Here is a 24,883-nt window from a genome sequence, read left to right on the forward strand (position 1 = left end):
CAATACTTCCCTATGTTTAAAGTGAAAAATTTAAGACTCAGTGACAGACTGTTCTGATGGTGTTAACCAGTACTTGCAATCTGATTTTAAAAAAAGCTTTGTTTTGTAATAAACAATCGTTCTGAGTTTATTGAAAGAAGCCTGGTTGAAGGCTCTTTTATTCTGGGCATCAGTAGGGGAAATAGACGGTTGGCTATTTTGATGAGAAAATTAAATTTTTAACTTAATGGTACGGCCTGCTGAGTTGTGGGGCTAGGTCATACACACACTCCTCCCATCCTAGTCGTAACAACTGACCAAACAGTAACACCCTAGTTCACAATTTGCCCAAAATATCCAGCTCTTTAATGTCTGAGATATTCACTTAGCTTTCCAGCTTTTAGATCTTTTTAGCCAGAGCTCCTGACCCCTTTATCACCAAACACTTTCCCTAAATGCCAAAATTCCATTTGTCTTCCTTATTACCTGTAGTACCTGCATACTAGCTTTCAGTGATTCATGCACAAGGACACCCAGATCCCTTTGCACTGAAGCATTCTGAAGTTTCTCTCCATTTAAATAATAATAATAATATATTATAATTAAATTAATTAATTATTGGATGGAATTCCAAAGCTGAGGGCCTTGGCAGCTGAAGCTGCCAATGGTGGGGCTACTAAAGTTGGAGATGTACATAAGGCCAGAATTGGAGTACCGCAGATATCTTGGGAGGGTTGTAGGACTGGAGAATGTTAGGGATGAATTTGTGAAAGCAAGAATTTTAAAATTGAGGTGTTGCACAACCAAGAACCAATCTAAGTCAATGGGCATGGCTGAGGAGTGAACAGGGCTTTGATGACCTTAAACCCAGAAGCAATACAATAAGGAAAATTTGAAATTCCTTTAAAATGTCTGTGAATATGTAATTGTTTTAAGAATTTTTGTTTGGAAAGGACTTTTAATCAGTTGTAAAGAGGTCAGTTGTAATTTCCTTGGATAATAAGAAATACTGGCCCATGTGACCTGGCAACCCATGACCTGGAAGCAGTACCACCAGGAAGCAAGTTCAAGAAGCCATGTGCTGGCAAACACAAAGGAGAGCTACAAGCAGAGAAGCTGGAGAGTGAAGAAATCCGTACACAGATGCTGACACACGAAGCATACAGAGACAAAGAAGAACACAGAGGCCTGAATTTTTCAGTCAGCGGTGGGGGCGGGCCCGACACACCACGTAAAATGACGCGGGCATGCATCCTGACATCATCGCGCTGTCTTGCGATGTTTCGTTCGGCGGGCATGTGCCGGAGTCAGCTGCGCGCCCACCGAAAACTGACAGGCCTATTAAGGCCATTAATGAATTAATTAGTATCATTGTTAACACTGCCCGCCCAACCTTAACATTGAGGGGCAGGCGAAAAGGCCAAGTGGCCTTTACGTTTTTTAGGAAACCTCATCCACGAGCGGGATGAGGTTTCCTAAAGCTTTTATGAATCAAATAAAGTTTTGTGACATATACAAACATGTCCCATCTCATGTGACATGATGAATTAATTTTTTTTTCCATTTATTTAATTGAATAGCGATTCAGGAGACTGCTCTGTGCCTCAGGGAGATTGAAGCACTCTTTCGCTGTGGTCGGGTTTCTTTACAACCATAGCCCGTTTCTTTACAACCATATATCTCAAAATGTTTAAGAGCTGGTAACAATCCCAGGGTTTCGTTTTCTACTGTAGAGTATCTCTTTTGATGCCAATTTAATCTCTTAGAAAAGTACCCATGGGCTTCTCTGTGCCCGATTCATCTTCCTGCAATAATACCGTACCAATCCCCAAGTCACGAGCATCGATTGCCACCTTGAAGTGCTGTCTGGCACTCTTTACCATACCACCTTTGCTTTCTTTTGCAATAAATCTGTTAGTGGAGCAGCTATTGTGCTGAAGTTTGGCACAAATTTACGAAAAGAGCCTCACATCCCCAAAAATCTCATGATTTCCATTTAGTTTTAGGGATAGAGAGCTCCTTCAAAGCCCGTACTTTCACTGTACTTGGCAACACTTGCCCTATGATGTGCCCTAAAGAAGGTACTCAAGCTTTCGTGAACTCACTGTTGGCAAGGTTTATTACTAGATCCACCGACTGTAAATGATTAAATAAGGCTTCCAATTGTTTTACATGGTATTTCCTCATGTTGCTGTAAATCAATACATCATCTAAGTAAACCACACAGTCAGAACCGTTCGTGACTACTTGATTCATTAGTCTTTGGAAAGTGGCTAGAGCATTTTTTAGTCAGAATGGTATTACACGGCATTGGTATAGTCCATTTGGCATGACTAAAGTTGATATCTCCTTAGCTCGTGATGTTAAAGGTACTTGCCAGTAACCTTTAAACAAATCTATCTTGGCAAGGAATGCAGCACTGCCAATAATAAAAACAGAAAATGCTGGAAAAACTCAGCAGGTCTGGCAGCACCTGTAGACAGAGAAACAGAGTTAATGTTTTGAGTCCATATGACTTCTTCAGAGCACTGGCACTGCCAACCCTATCAATACAATCTTCTACAAGAGGGATTGGGTAGGAACCCGTTTTTGTTACTGCATTAGCCTTTCTATAATCTATGCAGAACCTGGTTGCCCATCAGGTTTAGGCACTAACACTACTGGAGAGCTCCAATTGCTTTGACTAGGCTCAATTAGGTGATTTTCTAACATATTTCTGCTGTCGCTTGAGCTTATTTCTCTGGGTTTAAACGATAAGGATGTTGCTTTATAGGTGAAGATTCCCCTACACCCACATCATGCATGGTTAAAGTTGTACATCCTAGTTTGTCTCCACAGATTGCTTTAAATTCTGTAAGTAACCTCACTAGATTCTCTAGTGATCCTACCTCTAAGTATGAAAATATGGTGTCTAACTGTCCTAATATTTCAGTGTTGGCTAACTGGATAGTAGGAGGTTTGATTTGTTGGGTGCCTAAATCCCTTCTGCCTCACTCTCACTGTCTCTTTTGTCCTCCACAGTCCTTACTACCTGACATACCTGCTCCTTTTTATCTTCCCTATGATGGTATTGTTTTAACATATTGATATGACATAGCTGGTTCTTTTTCCTGCAATCTGCAGTGTTTATCAAATAATTTACTTTACCAACCCTCTTGACCACTGAAATGTGCTTTCAGATGTTTCCCCCTGTAAAGGCAATAACAGTCATCCCCTGGTTATAATGTTCAGGCCACAGCTTGCTTATCTGCCCATTACTTCATCTTTGTTTGAGAAGCTTTAAGATGTACTTAAGCCACATTGTCGGCTACAGTGAGCCATTCCTGGAACGGACACATAATCTAACATAGACGATTCGTCCCTCTCTCCTAAAAATTTTTCCTTGATTAATTTCAGAAGACCTCTTTTCTCATGTCCATAAATTAATTCAGAGGCTAAAGCCAGTAGATTCATTTGGTGAATATCCGGTGGCAAATGAAAGAAAATCCAGTCCTTTGCCCCAATCATGGGGATATTCGTGACAATATGCTTTAATCATTGTTTTGAGGGTTTGATGGTACCTCGCCAAAGCTCCCTGTGTTTGTGGATGATATGCTGTGGATTTGAACTGTTTTATATCTAAACTATTCAAATCTAGAAAAATTTTAGACCTAAAATCCCTTGATCTGACTGGATCTCCACCTGTAACCCATATCAAGTTTTAAAAAAAAAGGTTACCTTTTCCACTACTACCTTAGCTGTAATTATTCTTAAACGGGTGGCCTCTGGAAATTGAGCTGTCATATCCATAATAGTAAAGATATACTAGTGTCCTGCTTTCATTTTTGGTAACGGTCCCACACAGTCTACTAACGCACTACTAAACGGCTCATCAAAAACTGGTATGGGAATTAAAGGTGCCAGTTTGATTATATGTTATGGTTTTCCTACCAAAACAAAAGTGTTTGAGTGGCTTCTGTATCTCATAATATGATTGTAGGTTTAGCTATCTTATTTGAGGGATATGGGGTAACTTTCCCCCTCGACAAAAATTCTTTATAACTTTCGTGTATCTTATTCACTTCTCCTGAACTCATAGCAGTGTTCGCACTCGGTTTCACAGCTGCAGTTAGTGCTACAACTTGATCCGTTGTACTTTCAGTCAGGGCTCCTTTTCCTGAATCGCCCTTGCGTACCCCAGTAAGTCCCATGAATGAATGTGTCCTACCTTGTTACAATGTAAGCACTTAGGCCTTCAAATCTCACTTCCACCCTCAGCACTTTCTTCTGGTCTGAAGAATTTCTGGGGAATTCCCAGCTGTCCCTTCTCTTCCTTGGCTACTTCTGTTCCTTTTACCTTCGCACCTTGGGTTTTTGGGGGTGACGGGAAAAGGGTTTGGATCTATGGACCGGTTCATAATCGTCAGCCATCTCTGCTGCCTGTCTAACGATTTTAACCCTCTGGTCTTCAACATGGGTTCTAACTACTGGAGGAGGTGAGTTTTTAAATTCCTTCAGGAGAATTTTTACCCTAAGAGCTTCATACATTGTCTCTACCTTTAATGCCTGTATCTAATGGTCAAATTTACTTTGCTTTACCCTTAAATTCAATATAGGTCTGTCCAGGCTGTTTCCTTATGTTTTGAAATTTCTGCCTGTAGCCTCGGGGACCAACTCATATGAACTAGGAATAACCTTTTTTTTAACTGCATGATAATCCATAGATACCCCTTCTGACAGTGATGCATATACCTCCTGAGCTCTAACCACCAACCTATTGTAAGAGCAATGTCCATATTTCTTTTTGCCATTTTATTTACTTAGCTACCTTCTCAAACAAAATAAAGAATGCCTCTACATCCCTTTCCGCAAACTTTGGAAGGGCTTGTACAAATTGAAACATATTTCCTGCTGGGCTTTGGTTTGGAGGTGGTTGTTTCACCATCAGCACTCCCCTCAGCATCTTTTAAATTCTAGCCGTTTAATCTGATATTCCCTTTCTCACTCCTTCTCACTTTCCTCCCTTGCTAACTGCTCTCTCTGGAGATCCCCTTTCCTCTTATTCCCTTGCCTTTTCCTTCATCCGAAATTCTAGTTCCAACTTCTGTTCTAAATGAAACTATGCCCGTGTAAACTTGCCTCCTTGTGACCCTAAGGGTTCCTCTGGTTCTTTCACTTCCATTTTTAGCTTTTTGGCCACTAATCCTCGAAGTTCTACTTTCTTAGCTCTCGTTCTAACTTCTGTCTGTAACTCCTCTGCCACGCTCGCCAACTGAGCGGCATTAAAGAATCATAATTCAACCCAGGCTGTTTCAAAAACTCACTTGCATCAACGTTAGCCATTTTAATTTACTAATGTATAAGAAACCTGGCCTCTGTCCTTTTATCCCTTACCATTTGCTGTTGTTCTGCATCCAATCACCCACTGTCTGCGTTTCAAATCCTGGACGAGCTCCCAATTTATCTTACAACCAGGATGGGAGGAGTGCACATATGATCCAGTCCCACAACTCCGCAGGCTGTACCATTAATTTAAACCATTAATTTAAAAGTTTAATTTACTCACCAAAATAGCCAATCGTCTATTTTCCCTACTAGTGCCCAGAATAAAAGAGTCTTCAACCAGGCTTCTTTCAATAAACTAGCAACTTGTTAAAAAGAAGTTTCGTTTTATAATAAACATCCATTCTGAGTACTGGTTAGCACACAATTGTAATCGGGAAGTATAACTATCTATCTCTTCCTAAAGAATTCCCCCAGCATGCGCACAGACAGATAAAGGCAAACAGAGTCTCTCTCTGCAGGGATGGGCTTTAGAGGATAGGCATTATAAAATAAAGGATAATGTTTGCAGGGCCTTAACAGTGTTGACCTAGAGTTCCCTTTTGTGAAGATGGGCCGCTGGTCCTGGTGGATGTCTGGAAGCTCTCACCAACTAATCTCAGCTTTGCAGGTCCAAGTGCAGACTAATTACACTCATCTGAGGTTGATTGCAACACACAATTGCAGGCTAGGTAGAGAGAGAGACATTTAGGGTAGCCTGCCTTCCTCAACTTGTGCCCCAACAAGACTGCCTTCAAAACCAGCAAGTTCAAAAGTTTTTTTCTCTCTCCCATGTGATTTCTAGCAAGTTACCAACCTTTACCTTTTCAGTCTTTTTCCCCATCAATTAAAGTGATTGCTGTTCAAAACAAACAACCAGACCTTCCTCAAGCACCAAAAAGGTCAGGTGATTTTTTTTTTTTTTGGAAGTGGCATGCTTGTTGACAGTTCTGAGGTTTAAAAAAAATCCAGTATCCAAATGTGCAAATAATGCCATGTCCTTCCATATTGTAAAAGAAAAGTTCAACCTTGAGAGCTATGATTCTAGAACAGTTGAAAAGGAACTCTGGAAATCTACACCATCAGGATTGTTGTTATGACACAGTAGACGGTAAATGTTGAACTGCTCAAATCCCAAAGGGAAAGTTGAAAAAACTGCCTCAACTGTTTTGCAATTTGTATAAATTTCGAGATGCATGCCTTGAATTCAGTAGTAATAAGGTCACTGAGTCTTATAGGTTTCTTACAAAACGAAATTAAACCTTTATTAATAGAATAAATGATTTTGAGTACACACACACATCTACAAATTACTACTATGATAACTTCTAAATCCCCTAATTAATCTAACTACCAGTTACACTATTGTTAAGGCAACAGTAAGACACACAGATTTTAAAAGGACTCGGCAAAGAAACATGATACCCTGAACAATCCAATTCAAAGTGAGTTTTCTTAACTTCAGTCCTTTGTTTGCGGCTTGAGGCTTAGATGCTGGAGGGTTTCACATTTGTTAGATCTTAGAATGCCTACCCTTACACACAGCCTTCACTCTTTTACACATATTATCTTCTTTGAATGCAAATTCCCATTGTTTCATTATGTCTTTGGACTTTACCTCTCTGATAATAAAAATCTCTCAATTTTACCAGTAATTTTTTGGGAACAATAAACTCTGTTTCGTACTTCTCCTGGGTAGGTGACATATTTCACTCCTCCTTTGAAAATCAACTTAGCCTGGTTTAAAAATTTTAAAATGCTAATGTACCTTTTACCCCTATGTTGACCTACTTAACATTTTAAACCTAGAGTCATAGTCATGGAGGTCTACAGCACAGAAAAAGGCCCTTCGGCCCATCGAGTCTGCACCGGTCAAACAAGTACCTAACTATTCTAATCCCATTTTCCAGCACTAGGCCCATAGCCTTGTATGCCATGGCATTGCAAGTCCACTTCCAAATACTTCTTAAATGTTATGAGGGTTTCTGCCTCTCCCACCCTTTCAGGCAGTGAGTTCCAGATTCCCACCACCCTCTGGGTGAAAAAATTCTTCCCCTCATCCCCTCTAAACCTCCTGCCCCTTACCTTAAATCTGTGCCTCCTGGTTATTGATCCCTCCACCAAGGGGAAAAGTTCCTTCCTATCTACCTTATTTATGCCCCTCATAATTTTATACACCTTAATCATGTCCCCCTCAATATCCTCTGCTCCAGGGAAAATAACCCCAGTCTATCCAATCTCTCCTCATAACTAAAACTCTCCAGCCCAGGCAACATCCTGGTAAATCTCCTCTGCACACTCTCTAATGTAATCACATCCCCTTCCTACAATGCGGATTCCAGAACTGCATGCAATACTCTAGTTGTGGCCTAACCAGAGTTTTATACAGTTCCAGTACAACCACCCTGCACTTGTATTCTATGCCTCAGCTAATAAAGGCAAGTATCCCATATGCCTTCTTAACCACCTTATCTACCTGTCCCGCTACCTTAAGGGATGTGTGGATATGCACACCAAGGTCCCTCTGATCCTCGGTACTTCCCAGGGTCCTACCATTCATCGTGTATTCCCGTGCCTGTTTGTCCTGCCCAAGTGCATCACCTCACACTTATCCGGATTAAATTCCATTTGCCACTGATCAGTCCATGTGACCAGCCCATCTGTACCCTCCTGTAATCTAAGGCTATCCTCCTCACTAGTTACCACCCCACCAATTTTCATGTCATCCGCGAACTTACTGATCAACTTTCCTACATTCAAGTCTAAATCGTTAACAAACAGCAAGGGACCCAACACCGATCCCTGTGGAACCCCATTGGACACAGGCATCAAGTCACAAAAACACCCCTGGACCAACACCCTCTGCTTCCTGTCACTCAGCCAATCTGGATCCAACTTGCCCAACTGCCTTGGACCCCATGGGCTCTTACCTTCGTTATCAGTCTCCCATGTGGGGTCCTATCAAAAGCCTTGCCGAAGTCCAAGTAGACTATGTCAAATGCATTGTCCTCATCTACACACCTAGTCACCTCTTCGAAAAATTCAATCGAAGTGGTCAGGCATGACCTTCCCTTAACAAAACCATGCTGATTGTCCGTGATTAATCCCTGCATCTCCAAGTGTAGATAAATTCTGTCCTTCAGATTTGCTTCCAATAGTTTTCCAACCACTGAGGTTAGACTGACTGGCCTGTAGTTCCCTGGTTTATCCATTCCTCCCTTTTTGAATAACGGTACCACATTGGCTGTCCTCCAGTCCTCTGGCTCCTTTCCTGTTGCCAGAGAGGTATTGAAAATTATTGCCAGCGCCCCTGCAATCTCCTCCCTTGCCTCACTCAACAGCCTGGGATACATGTCATCCGGGCCTGGAGATTTATCTACTTTTAAGCCCGCCAGACCACTTAGAACCTCCTCCCTTTCTATGCTAATTTCTTTAATTATATCACAGTCCTGCCTGATTTCCATACTCACATCGTCCCTCTCACTTGTGAGCACCGACACAAAGTATTGATTTAGTACCCTACCTACGCCTTCTGGCTCTACACACAAATTACTACTATAGTCCTTAATGGGCTCTACTCTTTCCCTTGTTATCCCCTTACTCTTAATGTACTTGTAAAATAATTTTGGATTTTCCTTTATTTTACCTGCCAATGCTTTCTCATGTCCCCTTTTTGCTCTCCTAATTTCCTTTTTAAGTTTTCCCCCCTGCACATTCTATACTCCTCTAGGGCTTCCGCTGTTTTGAGCCCTCGGTATCTGTCATAAGCCTCTCCTTTTTCTCTTTAACCAATCCTGTATATCCCTCGACATCCAGGCTTCCCTGGATTTGTTGGTCCCACCCTTTGTCTTTACTGGAATATGTTGGCCCTGTACTCTCTCTATTTCCTTCTTGAATGAAGCCCACTGCTCTGATGCAAATTTACCTGAAAGTAGCTACTCCCAGTCCACTCTGGCCAAATCATACCTGATCTTATTAAAATCAGCCTTCCCCCAATTTAGAACTCTGATTTCTGGCCCATCCTTGTCCTTTTCCATAACAACCTTGAATCTAACGGAGCTATGATCATTATCTGCAGAATGCTTCCCCACTGATACCTCTATCACTTGCCTGGCTTCATTCCCTAAAATTAAGTCCAGGACCACCCCCTCTCTTGTAGGACCTTCAACGTACTGGCTTAAAAAGTTCTCCTGGATGCATTTTAAGAATTCTGCTCCCTCTAAACCTATCACACTATGACTAACCCAATTAATATTGGGGAAGTTGAAATCGCCCACAATTACTACTCTATTATTTTTACATTTCTCTGAAATTTGCCTACATACCTGCTCTTCTATTTTTCTCTGACTGTTTGGGGGCCTGTTGTACATTCCCAGCAATGTGATTACTCCTTTTTTGTTTATAAGTTCTACCCATATGGCTTCATTTGAGGAGCCTTCTAAGATGTCATCCCTCCTTATTGCTGTAATTGATTGCTTAATCAATATTGTGATACCTCCTCCTCTTTTACCTCCTTCCCTGTCTCACCTGAAGACCCTATGTCCTGGAATATTGAGCTGACAATCCTGCCCCTCCTCTCAACCATGACTCTGTGACAGCGATGACATCATACTCCCATGTGTTAATTTGTGCCTTCAACTCATCTGCCTTATTCATCAGACTCCTTGCGTTAAAATAAATACTATCCAACCTTGCCAAACTCCGTTGTGCCTTAACTGGCCTATAATTTCTATACCTTCCAGACTCTCACTTGCTTTCTATTCTAATTTTGGCTGTGCATCTTCCCCTGCTGAACCTCCCTTGAGGATCCCATCCCCCTGCCAAGTTAGTTTAAACCCTCCCCAACAGCGCTAGCAAACTTCCCCACAAGGATGGTGGTCCCATTCTGGTTCAGGTGCAACCGTTCACCTTGTACAGGTCCCACCGCCCCCAGAAACGGTCCCAATATCCCAGAAATCTCAAGCCCTCCCTCCTGCACCATCTCTCTAGCCATGAATTCATCTGGACTAACCTCCTATTTCTATACTCACTAGCGCGTGGCACCAGAAATAATCCAGAGATTACTACCTTTGAGGTTCTGTTTTTTAATCCGTTTCCTAGCTCCCTAAATTCTGCTTGCAGGACCTCATCCCTCTTTCTACCTATGTCGTTGGTACCAATATGTACCATGATATCTGTCTGTTTGCCCACCCCCTTTAGAATGCCCTGCAGCCGTTCAGTGACACCCTTGACCCTGGCACCAGGGAGGCAACATAACATCCTGGAGTCATGTCTACGGCCGCAAAAACGCCTATCTGTTCCCCTTACTATCGAGTCTCCTAGAACGATTGCTCTTCCCCTCTTTTTCCTCCTCCCACACTGTGCAGCTGAGCCACTTACAGTGCCATGAACATGGCTGCACTCCCCAGAGGAACCGTCACTCTCACCGTTTTCCAACACAGAAAAACGGTTCTCGAGTGAGATGCACCTGGGGATTTCCTGATTACCTGGCTGACACCTTTCTCCTGACAGATGGCCACCCACTCCCTCTCCGCCTGCACTTCCATAAGCTGTGGGGTGACTACGTTTAAAAACGTGCTAACCATGAAACTCTTAGCCTTGCTGATGCATCCCAGTTCCTCCAGCTGCTGCTCAAGCTCCGAAACTCAGAGCTCAATTTGCTGCAGCTGGTGGCACTTCCTGCACACGTGGTCGGTCAGAGCGCAAGGAGCGTCCCACATGTTGCAGGCGGTACATAACACGGGACTGAGCTGCCCTGCCATGCCTCTAGTTGAAAAAGAAAAACTTACTTTAAGTTAAATACAGTAAAAAAAAAGTTAAACTATTTGTGTACTTTAAATAAAAACTAGAACGCTTACCTTTCCTTAGCTTAATCTATTTTAAACTGGAGAGAAACACTTACCCACCACTCACCCATCAGCTCTCACCTTCGTGCTGAAGTCACTTTTTGAAGCTTCCCCACACTCGCGCTGGTTCTGATCTCTCCGCCGCTCTCTCGCACTGTCTTGTGATGTCACTCTTGTTATTTTCATCAAGAACTGACTGCGGGACACTCTTCCCTTTTCTAATACATCAACGCCTTCAGACCAGCTGCCTTTAATTCAATTGAGTCACACACAGACATTGACCCATAGACACAGACCCCGCTATTACTCTACAATAAATTCCAAGAACATTATGAGAATTATTATATCTTCCTGACAATTGTTGTGACCCAAGGGAGTGAGGATTCACAGAAGTGTGCCTTGCTGATGATAACCATACCTGTGAAACTTGGAAGGTCAAGCTGTTTTGGATAGGACTCCTAACCTACCCTGTGTGAATGAAGAACAGCATATTGTGAAACTATCTAGACATGTAGCACAATATTTGTGCTGAGAGTGATGTAAATGCTTGTGGATGTGAAAGATGTTTCTTTGTTATATTGACTATTTAAAGTGAAATTTACCTTTAATTCACGTAGTTCGCATTAGTTCTGATTCGTATTAAAGTAAGAGCTACCAGAAGTGAAATCTTGTTGGCAATTTCTTCATTTGGGAGTCGTTCAGTAAATTTGGTTATTTTGGTTTACGGTTTCCTCATGGGAATTGTAACAACTTGGTGTAAGTTACGGCAGCAGAGTTTCAGGTGAATTTAATTAATGGAGAGTGGAAGATGAGAGGCAGGTGTTCTGCATTGGAATAATCAAATTTGGAAGCAACCAAAGTATGTATGAGGGTTTCAGCAGCAAATGAGCTGAAGCGAGGGCAACTTTGGATAATGTTATGGAGATAGAAATAGGCGGTCTTAGTGATTGCACAGATATGTATTTGAAGTTTACCCTGTAGCCAGATATGACAGAGGTTGTGAATATTCTGGTTCAGCCTCTTACAGTTGCAGAGGATAGGGATGAATTCAGTGACGAAGGAACCGAATTTATAGTGGGGGTCCAAAGATGATAGCTTTCCTCTTCCCAATGTTTAGTTGGAAGAAATGTCTTCATGCAGTACTGTATTTTGGACAAGGAGTGTGACAAACCAGACAGTGAAGAGATCAAGAGTAGGGGTCAAAATAATTTTCTTTTGAAGACTTGAGATTTTCTTGGGTTACATTTTGGCTTTTGGGGGTGCCTTTTACATTTTAACTTGGGTTCAGGATACTATTCTTCTTTAGTCCCTTGGTATTCTCAAATTTGGAGTCTAAATACAATTCCCAATTTACAATAATTTAAGATCATATTCATCTTCGATTCCAACTATTTGATTCAGTGAAACTGAAATCGCAAGGTTATAGAGACAGAGCATGGTTGTAAATCTACAGAAAATGTTTAACTATCTAAACTAATCAAGAATTTTAATCGTAAGCCATTTGAGCTTCACTGACAACTTAGATGAGTGTTTTCCTCACTGCGCAGGATAAATGACATCCTTGCAACTCAGTTCCTGGTTTATGGCACCTTGATAAAAATATCAGTTACTAAACAATATTTAATGGAACAAAACCACAAAATATTGCTCAACCATCTCTCTCCATGCTTCACTGGGGTGGGAGGGAGGCGCACATGTTGTCTGGGCTGCTGCCCACCATTGCTGGCTGCTCACAAGGTGCAAACTCAACCCTGTTGAAGCTGGGCCTGGACACAGCTATAGGCGGATCCCCTGGGCCCAGAACTGGGGCCTAACAAGCCTCCATTGGCAGGGTAACAAGAACAGGACAGAGTGCGGAGCCTGCAGCAGCCCTGGTAGCTGGTACCTGCCCAGACCAAAGGCACTCGTCCAGAGCTGGCCTCCAGTTCTCCATCAGCTGCAACCACCAGCTACTGTGCATTGCACAAGGGTCACTCTGCTGAGCCACTTGAGGCCGGAGTACCCACCCATGTGACATCCATCAGTGTCTCAAATTTATCATATTGGTGAGATTAATTTAGGATTGGACTCCTTGGATAGCTGACAAGTTAATGTTTCAGTTAGACAGTCTGTATAATAAATTCTATATGCTTGTAGGTAACAGTTCCAGAAATCACATAACCTATCCTTACAAGCTAGGAGGGATGATCAAGTCTGTTCATCTTCCATGCAGGTTGATGTGAGAATTATGAACTTTCATCTTTACTATTCCTCCTGGCTGATATCACTGCAGGATCTCAAGCCAGGCCAAACAAAGATACAAGGGGTTACCCTTTCTCTGTGTGCACAGATATGATAGGCTGGGGAAAGGCAGTAAAGGGATTGAACCATGAGGATGAGAACTTTTAAATTGGTGCTTTTCTGTTCCTCTTTTTAAAAATAAGCTAGTGTAGATCAGCATGCACATGGCTGACTCTTGCAGTACAGTCCAGCAGGTACTGTAATCCTTTTTTAAAATTCATTAATGGAATGTGGGCATTGCTGGCTAGGCCAGCATTTATTGCCCGCCCCTAATTGCCCTTGAGAAGTTGGTGGTGAGCTGCTGCCTTGAACTGCTGCAGTCCCTGTGGTGTAGGTGCACTCACAGTGCTGTTGGGAGGGAGTTCCAGGAGTCCTGATGACAGAGAAATCCAGGAGTCAAATTGGAGGAGTGTACCAGATGTTGAAATGAGCACAGTAAAAGTAAAAAACTAGTAGATTCAAGGCATGGACAATGTGGTCTCTCCAGGTAACTTCAAACTTGTCGTTTACATAGGAAATAGGAGCAGGAGTAGGCCATTTGGCCCCATGAGCCCGCTCTGCCATTCAACCAGATCCTGGCTAATCTTCTACCTCAACACCATTTTTACACAGTATCCTGTATCCCTTGATGTCTTGATTATTTAGAAATCTATTGACATCTTTCTTGAATATACTCAATGTCTGAGTCTCCACAGTTTCCTGGGGTAGAAAATTCCAAAGATTACATCAACCTCTGAGTGAAGAATATCCTCCTCATCTCAGTCCTAAATGGCTTATCCTTATTCTGAGACTGTGTCCCCTGGTTTTAGATTCCCCAGCCAGGAGAAATAGCCTTCCTGCATCTACCCTGTTGAACTCTGTAAGAATTTTGGATGCTTCAATGAGATCACCTCTCATTCTTCTAAATTCTAGAGAGTACAGGTCCAACCTCCTCATGGGCCAATCCTGCCATCCCAAGAATCAGTCTGGTGAACATTTGCTGCACTTATTCCCTCTATGGCAGGTGAATCCTTCCTTGGGTAAGGAGACCAAAACTGCACACAATACTCCAGGTGCTGTCTCATCAGGCTGTGTACAGTTGCAGCAAGAAATCTTTACTCCTCTACTTAAATCCTCTTGCAATAAAGGTCAACATACCATTTGCCTTCCCAATTCCTTGCTGCATCTGCACAAGGAATTCCAGCTCTCTTTGGACTTCGCAATCTCTCACCATTTAAGAAATACACTGCATTTCTGTTTTTTCTACCCAAGTGGATAATGCCACATTTTCCACATTATAATCCATCTGCCATTTTCTTGCCTGCCTGTCTAATTCCCTTGAAGCCTCTTTGCATCCTCCTCACAACTCATGTTACCACCTAGTTTTGTGTCATCAGCAAACTTGGAAAATTACATTTGGTCCCCATATCCAAATCATTGATATAGATTGTGAACAGCTGAGGCCCAAACACTGATCTTTGCGGTATCCTACTAGTCACAGCCTGCCAAGTTGAGAATGACCCGTTTATTCCTACTCTCTGTTTTCTGTCTAGCCAATTCTCAATACATACTAGTATATTTACCCCCAATCCAATGCTCTCTAATTTTATTTACCAATAAGCATAATATACATTCAAGCAATTTGTCCTCCACAGCATTAGTGCTAACTAGGTTTACCCAGTCTATATGTAGATTGAAGTTCTCCATGTATTACCCTTGTTACATGCGCCTCTAATTTCCTGATTTATACTGTGCTTTGCAATACACTCCTATTTGAAATCCTATAAACAACTCCCACCAATGTTTGCTTCCACTTGCTGTTTCTTAGCTCCATCTAAACTGATTCTACACGTTGACCTTATGATCCAAGATCCTCTCCTACTAGTGTACTGATCTCATCATCTATTAACAACGCAACCCCACGTCCTTTTCCTTTTTTTGCTGATCCTTCCTAATTGTTGAATAACGTTAAACATTCAGTTTTCAGCCTTTTTCACCCTGCAGCCATGTCTCTGCAATGGCAATTAGATCACACCTGTTTACTTCGATTTGTGCTGTCAATTCATCTACCTCGTTGTCAATGCTGTGTGCATTCAAATAGGGTGCCTTTGTTCCTGCTGCCTTCCAATTTTGCTTACTACTTTTCTTCTTAGCATTACCAGCTTTGTTTCTCTTCTATCTGAATTCCCTCTTGGGTTCCCATTCCCCTGCCAAGCTAATTTAAACCTTCTCCAACAGGACTAGCAAATCTCCCTGCAAGGATATTGGTTCTGGTCCTGCTGAAGAGTAATCTGTCCTCCTTGAACAGGTTCCCATCTGCCCCAGAAGTAGTCCCAATGCCTCAAGAAATCTAAAACCCTCCTCCTTGCACCATCTCTCAGCCAAGGAAGGACAGGAAGTTAGGAAAAGGTGGAGGGATGTCTCTGTTAATTAATTATGGTATTAGCACATTAGAGAGGGAGGACATAAGTTCAGGAAACCAGGATGTAGAAGCGGTTTGGGTTGAGATGAGGAAAGATAAAGGCAAGAATTCGCTTGTGAGAGTGGTGTACAGGCCCCTAATTGTAATTACATGGTAGGAACAAAGTAGAAAAGAAGAGATAATGGGAGCTTTCCGGAAAGGTACAGCAATAATTGTGGGGGATTTTAATCTACATATAGACTGGAAAAAATCAGATTGGCAAAGATAGCTTAGATGAGGAGCTCATAGAATGTTTTCGGGATAGTTTCTTCGAACAGCACATTCTGGAACAAACCAGAGACCAGGCTATTCTAGACCTGGCATCGAGCAACGAGACAAGATTAATTGATAACCTCATAGTGAAGGCTCCCCTAGTGATCATACTATGATGGATTGAATTTTACATTCAGTTTGAGGAAGAAACAAGTGTGTCCAAAACTAGTATTTTAAACTTTAATAAGGGCAATTATGAGGGCATGAAAGCGGAGCTAGCTAAAGTGAGCTGGCAAATTAGGTTAAGGGATAGGTTAATAGAGGTACAGTGGCAAACATTTAAAGGGATATTTCAGAATACACAGAATAGATTCTTTCCAAGGAGAAAGAAAAATTCCAAGGGGAGGGCCCACCATCTATGGTTAACTAAAAACGTTAAAGACAGTATCAAACCTAAAGAAAAAGCACATAATTACGCAAAGACAGGTGGCAGGTCAGAAGATTGGAAAGAATATAAAGAACAGCAAAGAATGACAAGATTAATAAGGAGGGAAAAATTAGAGTATGAGAGAAAGCTGGCTAATAATATAAAGATGGATAGTAAGAGTTTCTATAAATATTTAAATAAGAAGAGTTAACAAAGTGAGTATTGGTCCTATAGAAAGTGCGTCTGGAGAAAATTACAATCACCAGGGAAGTGGTATTAAGCAAATTGGGGTTGCGGTCTGACAAATCCCCAGGTCCGATGGACTTTACCCTTAGGTCTTGAAAGAAGTGACAAGTGAGCTGGTTGATGTGTTGGTTTTATTTTCCAAAGTTCCTTAGATTCGGGGAAGAGTCCATGAGATTGGAAAATAGCAAATGTAACTCCTTTATTCAAAAAGGAGGGAGACAGAAAGCAGGAAATTACAGCCTAGTTCGCCTAATATCTGTCATAGGGAAAATGTTAGATGCTATTATTGAAGGTGTTGTAGCAGGACACTTAGAAAAATTCAAGGCAATCGGGGAGAGTCAACATAGTTTTGTAAAAGGGAAATCATGTTTAATCAATTTATTGGAGTTCTTTGAAGGAGTCACATGTGCTGTGGATAAAGGGGAACTGGTAGATGTGCTGTACTTAGATTTCCAGAAGGCATTTGATAAAGTGCCACATCAAAGCTTATTGCAGAAAATAAAAGCTTATCCTGTAGGGGGTAACATATTGACATGGATAGAAGGTTGGCTAGCTAACAGGAAGCAGAGTTGGCATAAATGGGTCTTTTTCTTGTTGGCAGGATATGACCAGTGGCATGCAACAGGGATCAGTGCTGGGGCTTCAACTTTTTACAATTTATATAAATGATTTGGATGAAGGAACTGAAGAAATGGTGGCTAAATTTGCTAATGACACAAAGATAGGTAGGAAAGTAAACTATGAAGAGGACGTAAGGCTACAAAGTGACATAGATAGGTTAAGTGAGTGGGCAAAGATCTGGCAAATAGAGTATAATGTGGACAAATCTGAAATTGCTCATTTTCGCAGGAAGAATAAAAAAGCTTATTATCTAAATGGTGCAAGATTGTAGAGCTCTGAGATTCAGAGGGATCTGGGTGTCCTAGTGCATGAATCACAAAAGGTTAGCATGCAGGTACAACAGGTAGACCATAAGACATAGGAGCAGAAATTAGGCCATTCGGCCCATCGAGTCTGCTCTGCCATTCAATCATGGCTGATAAGTTTCTCAACCCCATTCTCCCGCCTTCTCCCCGTAACCTTTGATCCCCTTACCAATCAAGAACCTATCTATCTCGGTCTTAAATCCACTCAATGACCTGGCCTCCACAGCCTTCTGTGGCAATGAATTCCATAGATTCACCACTCTCTGGCTAAAGAAGTTTCTCCTCATCTCAGTTCTAAAAGGTCTTCCCTTTACTCTGAGGCTGTGCCCTCTGGTCCTAGTCTCTCCTACTAACGGAAATATCTTCCCCACGTCCACTCTATCCATGCCTTTCAATATTCTGTAAGTTTCAATCAGATCCCCCCTCATCCTTCTAAACTCCATCGAGTATAGACCCAGAGTCCTCAAACGCTCCTCATGTGTTAAGCCTTTCATTCCTGGGATCATTCTCGTGAACCTCCTCTGGACCCTCTCCAGGGCCAGCACATCCTTCCTGAGATACGGGGCCCAAAATTGCTCACAATATTCTAAATGTGGTCTGACCAGAGCGTTATAAAGCCTCAGCAGCACATCCCTGCTTTTATATTCTAGTCCTCTCGAAATAAATGCCAACATTGCATTTGCCTTCCTAACTACTGACTCAACCTGCAAGTTAACCTTAAGAGAATCCTGGACTAGGACTCCCAAGTCCCTTTGCACTCCAGATTTCTGAATTCTCTCCCCGTTTAGAAAATAGTCTATGCCTCTATTCTTCCTACCAAAGTGCATGACCTCACACTTCCCCACGTTGTATTCCATCTTCCACTTCTTTGCCCATTCTCCTAACCTGTCCAAATCCTTCTGCAGCCTCCCCGCCGCCTCAATACTACCTGTCCCTCCACTTATCTTTGTATCATCTGCCAACATAGCCAGGATGCCCTCAGTTCCTTCATCTAGATCATTAATGTATAAAGTGAAAAGTTGTGGTCCCAACACTGACCCCTGCGGAATTCCACTGGTCACCGGCCGCCACCCCGAGAAGGACCCCCTTATTCCCACTCTCTGCCTCCTGCCAGACAGCCAATCTTCTATCCATGCTAATACCTTACCTCTAACACCATGGGCTCTTATCTTACTGAGCAGCCTCCTGTGCGGCACCTCGTCAAAGGCCTTCTGGAAGTCCAAGTAGATAACATCCATTGGCTCTCCTTTGTCTAACCTACTCGTTACCTCCTCAAAGAATTCTAACCAGATTTGTCAGGCATGACCTCCCCTTGATGAAACCATGCTGACTTTGCCCTATTTTACCATGCACTTCCAAGTATTCTGAAATCTCATCCTTAATAATGGACTCTAAAATCTTACCAACGACCGAGGTCAGGCTAATCGGCCTGTAATTTCCCGTCTTTTGCCTCACTCCCTTCTTAAACAGGGGGGTTACATTAGCGATTTTCCAGTCCTCTGGGACCCTCCCTGACTCCAGTGATTCCTGAAAGATCGCCACTAACGCCTCCACTATCTCTTCAGCTATCTCCTTCAGAACTCTGGGGTGTAATCCATCTGGTCCAGGTGATTTATCCACCTTCAGACCTTTCAGTTTTCCTAGCACCTTCTGCTTGGTAATGGCCACCATACTCACCTCTGCCCCCGACGCTCTTGAACTTTGGGGATGTCACTCGTGTCTTTCACTGTGAAGACTGATGCAAAGTACCTGTTCAGTTCCTCCGCCATTTCTTTGTTCCCCACTACTACTTCACCAGCGTCATTTTCCACTGGCCCAATGTCCACTTTTGCCTCTCTTACTCTTTATATATCTAAAAAAACTCTTGCAATCTTCTTTTATATTACTGGCTAGTTTACCCTCATAGTTAATCTTCTCCCTCCTTATTTCTGTTTGTCTTTGTAGGCTTCCCAATCTCCTGGTTTCCCACTGCTCTTCGCCTCATTTTATGCTTTCTCTTTAGCTTTTATGCTGTCCCTGACTTCCCTTGTCAGCCATGGTTGCCTCCTCCTCCCTTTAATATGCTTCTTCTTCCTAGGGATGAATTTTTGCTGTGTCTCCCAAATTACTCCCAGAAACTCCTGCTATTGCTGTTCCACTGTCTTTCCTGCTAGGCTCATCTCCCAGTCAATTCTGGCCAGCTCCTCCCTCGTGCCTCTGTAGTTGCCTTTATTCAACTGTAATACCGTTACATCTGATTCCAGCTTTTTCCTCTCAAATTGCAGGGTAAATTCTATCATATTATGGTCACTTCCTCCTAAAGGTTCCTTCACCTTAAGCTCCCTTATCAAATCTGCCTCATTACACATCACTAAATCTAGAATTGCCTGTTCCCTAGTGGGCTCCACCACAAGCTGCTCCAAAAAGCCATCTCGTAGACATTCCACAAATTCCTCTTCTTGGGATCCACTACCAACCTGATTTTCCCAGTCTACCTGCATATTGAAATCCCCCATGATCACTGTAACCTTGCCTTTCTTACACACCTTTTCTATCTCTTGGTGTATCTTGTGCCCCACATCCTGACTACTGTTCGGAGGCCTGTACATAACTCCCATTATGGTTTTTTTACCTTTGCGGTTCCTCAACTCTACCCACACAGATTCTACATCATCTGACCCTACATCATTTCTTGCTATCGATTTAATTTCATTTCTTACTAACAAAGCAACCCCACCCCCTCTGCCAACCTGCCTATCTTTTCGACAGGATGTATATCCTTGGATATTTAGCTCCCAGTCCTGATCCCCTTGCAGCCATGTCTCCGTAATGCCCACCACATCATACCTGCCAATTTCAATCTGCGCCACAAGCTCATTTACCTTATTTCGTGTACTGTGTGCATTCAGATACAACACCTTCAGTCCTGTATTTCCCGTCCCCTTTCTCATTGTCGTCCCTTTATCTGATGTGCTTGAAGTTAGATTCCTAGCCCTTTCCAAACACTCTGTCCTATTTTGTGCCCTGGAGACTTTAATAGCCTCTCCTGGGCTCTCCTTTCTTTTCAGTTTTTTTTATAATTTTCCATGAAGTTGAATCCACCCCCCCACATGCTAACCTGCTGCTTTGTTTCCCATTAGTCATACTTCTTGGAGTTTTACCCTTTCCTTCCCCACCCCCAATTTCTAGTTTAAAGTCCTGTTGACCACCCTATTTACCCTTTTCGCTAGAACATTGGTTCAGGTGGAGACCGTCCCAATGGTACAGATCCCTCCTGTTCCAATACTGATGCCAGTGCCCCCCGAAATGGAACCCCTCTTTCCCGCACCACTCCTTTAGCCACGTGTTTACTTCCCTTATTCTCGCATCCCTATGCCAATTTGCACGTGGCTCGGGTAGTAATCTGGAGATTATAACCCTTGAGGACCTGTTCTTTAATTTAGTTCCTAGTTCCTAGTTCCTGATAATCCCCAAACAGGCCCTCTTTCCTAGTCTTACCTATGTTATTTGTCCCGACGTGGACCACAACAACTGGATCCTCCCCCTCCCTCTCCAATATCCTTTCAAGCCAGCCAGAGATGTCCCTCACCCTGGCACCGGCAGGCAACATACCATGCGGGACTTTTGATCCTGCTTACAAAGGAAGCTATCAATTCCGCTAATTATAGAATCCCGTACAACTACCACTTGTCTTTTTGCTCCCCCCTCTTGAATGGCCTCCTGTGCCGTGGTCAGCTGCCTTATCCTCCCTACAGCCCTCTTCCTCATCCACACAGGGAGCAAGTACCTCGTACCTGTTGGACAAGGTCAAGAGCTGAGGTTCCTCTGTCCCTGAACACAGGATCCCTCTACCTGCTTCACTTGCAGTCACACCCTGCTAACCCTGACTACTGACTGGACTTGAGGTACTTAATCTACCGGGTGTGACAGCCTCCTGATACAAAGCGTCCAGGTAACTCTCCCCCTCCCGGATGTGCTCGGACTCCAGCTCATCAGTTCTGAGCCGGAGTTTCTCCAGCAACCAATACTTGCTGCAGATGTGGTCACTGCAGCTCGCATTGGGATCTGCCAGCTCCCACATCATACAGCTACAGCACATCACCTGCCCAGCCATCTCTACTTAGATAATTAATTAATTAGCTTTGCAGTGTTTCTTTTTTTGGTGCAGATTTCCTACCAACCAATCAGGTCACCGCTTTCCTGTGACGTCACTTTTTCAGTTTTGGCTTCAGTTACTCTGTGCCCCGAGGTCACCACTCCAGTGCTCCTCCCTCCAAGTCTGCTCCCTGGAGACAAGGCCGCGAATCCCCGAGGTAAGCTAGATTTATACTCACCGCTGTGGTGCTCCTCACTCCGAGTTTGCTCCCAGGATTTACTCACCAATCAGCTGCTTTTTCTTTAAAATCTACCTGCAGAAGAGTGTCCCTCGCAGGTCTGGTGCACTTCTGAAGGCACTGCCTCTTCCTCTCTCTTTTTAGGTTTGAGGAGGAGGGAGGGATGGAAACACTACAGCAATGTAATTAGGAAAGTTAATATAATGTTATCGTTTATTATGGGGGGAATTGATTGCAAAAATAGCGAGGTTATGCTTCAATTGTACAGGGCTTTGGTGAGATTACATCTGGAGTATTGTGTACACTACTGGTCTCCTTTTTTTAAAGAAAGATGTAAATGAGTTAGAAGCAGTTCTGTGCAGGTTTACTAGACTAACATCTGGAATGGGCAGGCTGTCTTATGAAGAAAGGCTGGACAGGCTGGGCTTGTATCCACTGGAATTTAGAAGAGTAAGAGGTGACTTAATTGAAACCTTAAAGACCCTGAGGGGTCTTGACAAAGTGGACGTGGAGAGGATGTTTCCTCTTGTGGGAGAATCTAGAACTAGGGGTTACTGTTTAAAAATTTTAAGACTGAGAGAAGAAATTTCTCCACATCTCTAAGGGTTGTGCGACTTTGGAACTCTCTGCCTCATAAGGTGGTGGAGGCAGGGTCATTGAATATTTTTAAGGCGGAAGTAGATAGATTCTTGTCAGGCAAGTAAATCAAAGGTTATCAGGGGTAGATGGGAATGTGGAATTTGAAACACAAACAGAGCAGCCGTGATCTTATTGAGTGGTGGGCCAGGCTCAAGGGGCTGAATGGCCTAGTTCTCCAATTTCGCATGTTCCTATTCTGTACTCACTGGCACTTGGCACTGGGAGTAACCCTGACATTACTGCCTTTTGATGTACTGTATTTTAATCTCTTTCTTAGCTCTCTGAAACCATCTTTTAGGACCTCATCCCTGTTTCTTGATCCTGGTACGAGGAAGACAACTTACCATCCTGGACTCACGACCAAGGCTGCAGAAACACCTGTCTTTTCCCCTAACAATCGAATCCCCTACCACTCTTCCACTCCTCTTCTTCCCCTCCTGTGCAGCTGAGCCACCCATTGTGCCACAGACTTGGCTCTGGCTGCATTCCTCTGAGGAACTATTGCCCTCACCAGCATCCAAAACAGGAAACTGGTTAGTGAGTGAGATAAACTCAGGGACTCCTGCACTACCTGCCTGGTCCTCCTATACTGTTGGGCAGTCATCCATTTCCTCTCTGCCTGCAGTCTCTAATCTTGCAGTGTGACCATTCCCCTAAGCATGCTATCCACGTAGTTCTTCACCTCGTGGGTGCGCCACAGTGCCTCCAGCTGTTGCTCACATTCTGAACCAGGAACTCAAGTTTCTGCAGCTGCTAACACCACCTGCACGTGTGATTGTCTAGGCCACAGGAAGCGTCCACGACTTCCCACATGTCACAGGATGTCTGTTCCACACAGTCATGCCTTAACTTTGCTTTACAGACTATTTATTATAAACTGAAGTCGAATAGCTCACCAGCTACTTAATAATCAGTTCATTCCCCTATGCCAACGTCACTTTTTATTGCTGACATCACATTTTGAACTCTGCCTGTGCCTGCTCCCGCCAGCCGCTTTTTATGCCCTGCTCAGCTCTCGCTCCTTCCTGCCACTCTTCAACTAGCTAATTACTTATTTTCTTCATGATTTTTAAAATTAATGCCTCTCCTCATCACCACTTAATGTACTACTTTAAACTTTATTAATACAATAAACCTCACCACTTGAAAATAAAACAATAGATTCACCAGCTTCCTGCTTTCCTTCTGCTTGCGTCCCGCTAATAAAGCTTTTCAAATACTTATAAACCTTACTGCTATTACTGAACCTTAGTAATACTTAATATATTTTACTGGTGGTAATAAACCGTACTTAAAAATAGAAGATAAGACTCACCAGCTACTCACTTGTTAATATTTTTGACGTTTGTTAAACTCCCAGTTGTTTAGATTCAGTCTCTAAGCAGCAGTACTCAGCAGCCAATCAACTTATGGTTTTCCTGTAACGTCACTTCACTTTTTTTCAAATTTGGGCCGCTCCTGGACTTCTGGCCAAAGGCAAATGCCATATGTCTCGCTCCTCAGGCTTTATTTATCTGCTCCAAGTCTGCATCTCCCACAGGCCTGCCTGACTCCCAAAAGGGATTTGCTATGGGTCTCACTCCTCAGGCTTTATTTATCACTCTGGTCTGTTTCTCCTGTAGGTCCATCCTCTCTGCGCCTCTCCTCAAATGTTTGCTGTAGGCCTCACTCGTCAGGATTTATTTATCTGCTCCCCGGTCTGTTTTCCGCCCCCCCAGGTCAGCTCCTCTCTGCCTCTCCCCCAAAGGTAAGTCCTGTAGGCCTCGCTCCCCGGGCTTTATTTGTCTGCTGCCCGGTCTTTGTTTCTTTCTCAGGTCCACTTCTCTCACAGAAGGTAAGTTGCACTAAAATACATCCAGCATTAAGACCAGGGGATCTTAAGCTGTGGAGGAGAGAAGATTAGTCGGGGGGAAAAATGGAAATGGATAATAGGCTCCAAGTGAGAGACTTGAAAAGCTGGATCTATGTTGTACTTAGCTCGGCTTACAGTGCAAGAAATAATGTCTAAAACAACATTTCAATTAACTTTGAGTTTATGTCAGAGGGAAATAAGCATTTAAACTGCTTGATAGCAGAATTGGCTAACTATAAAAGACGAAAGCAAAGTGTTGAGATGAAGTATCATTTGAAAGGTTATAGGGAGAGGGTGGGAAATTTGAGTTGAGGCCGGAATGAGATCAGCCATGATCGTATTCAGTGGCGGGGCAGGCTCGAGGGGCTGAATTGCCTACTCCCGCTCCTAGTTCTTATGTTCTTAATTATCCAGTTAATTT

At 43.0% G+C, this 24,883-nt stretch overlaps 1 protein-coding gene across 2 annotated transcripts in view; it reads left to right on the forward strand.

Moving 5' to 3' along the window:
• The window catches only part of casd1 (CAS1 domain sialic acid O acetyltransferase 1), a 138,768-nt gene that overhangs the window by 13,323 nt on the left and 100,562 nt on the right, over window positions 1-24,883 (forward strand). The gene's annotated exons all lie outside the window — the stretch shown is intronic.

This window comes from Cetorhinus maximus, chromosome 3, assembly GCF_964194155.1.
Source record: "Cetorhinus maximus chromosome 3, sCetMax3.hap1.1, whole genome shotgun sequence".
Taxonomy (NCBI): domain Eukaryota; kingdom Metazoa; phylum Chordata; class Chondrichthyes; order Lamniformes; family Cetorhinidae; genus Cetorhinus; species Cetorhinus maximus.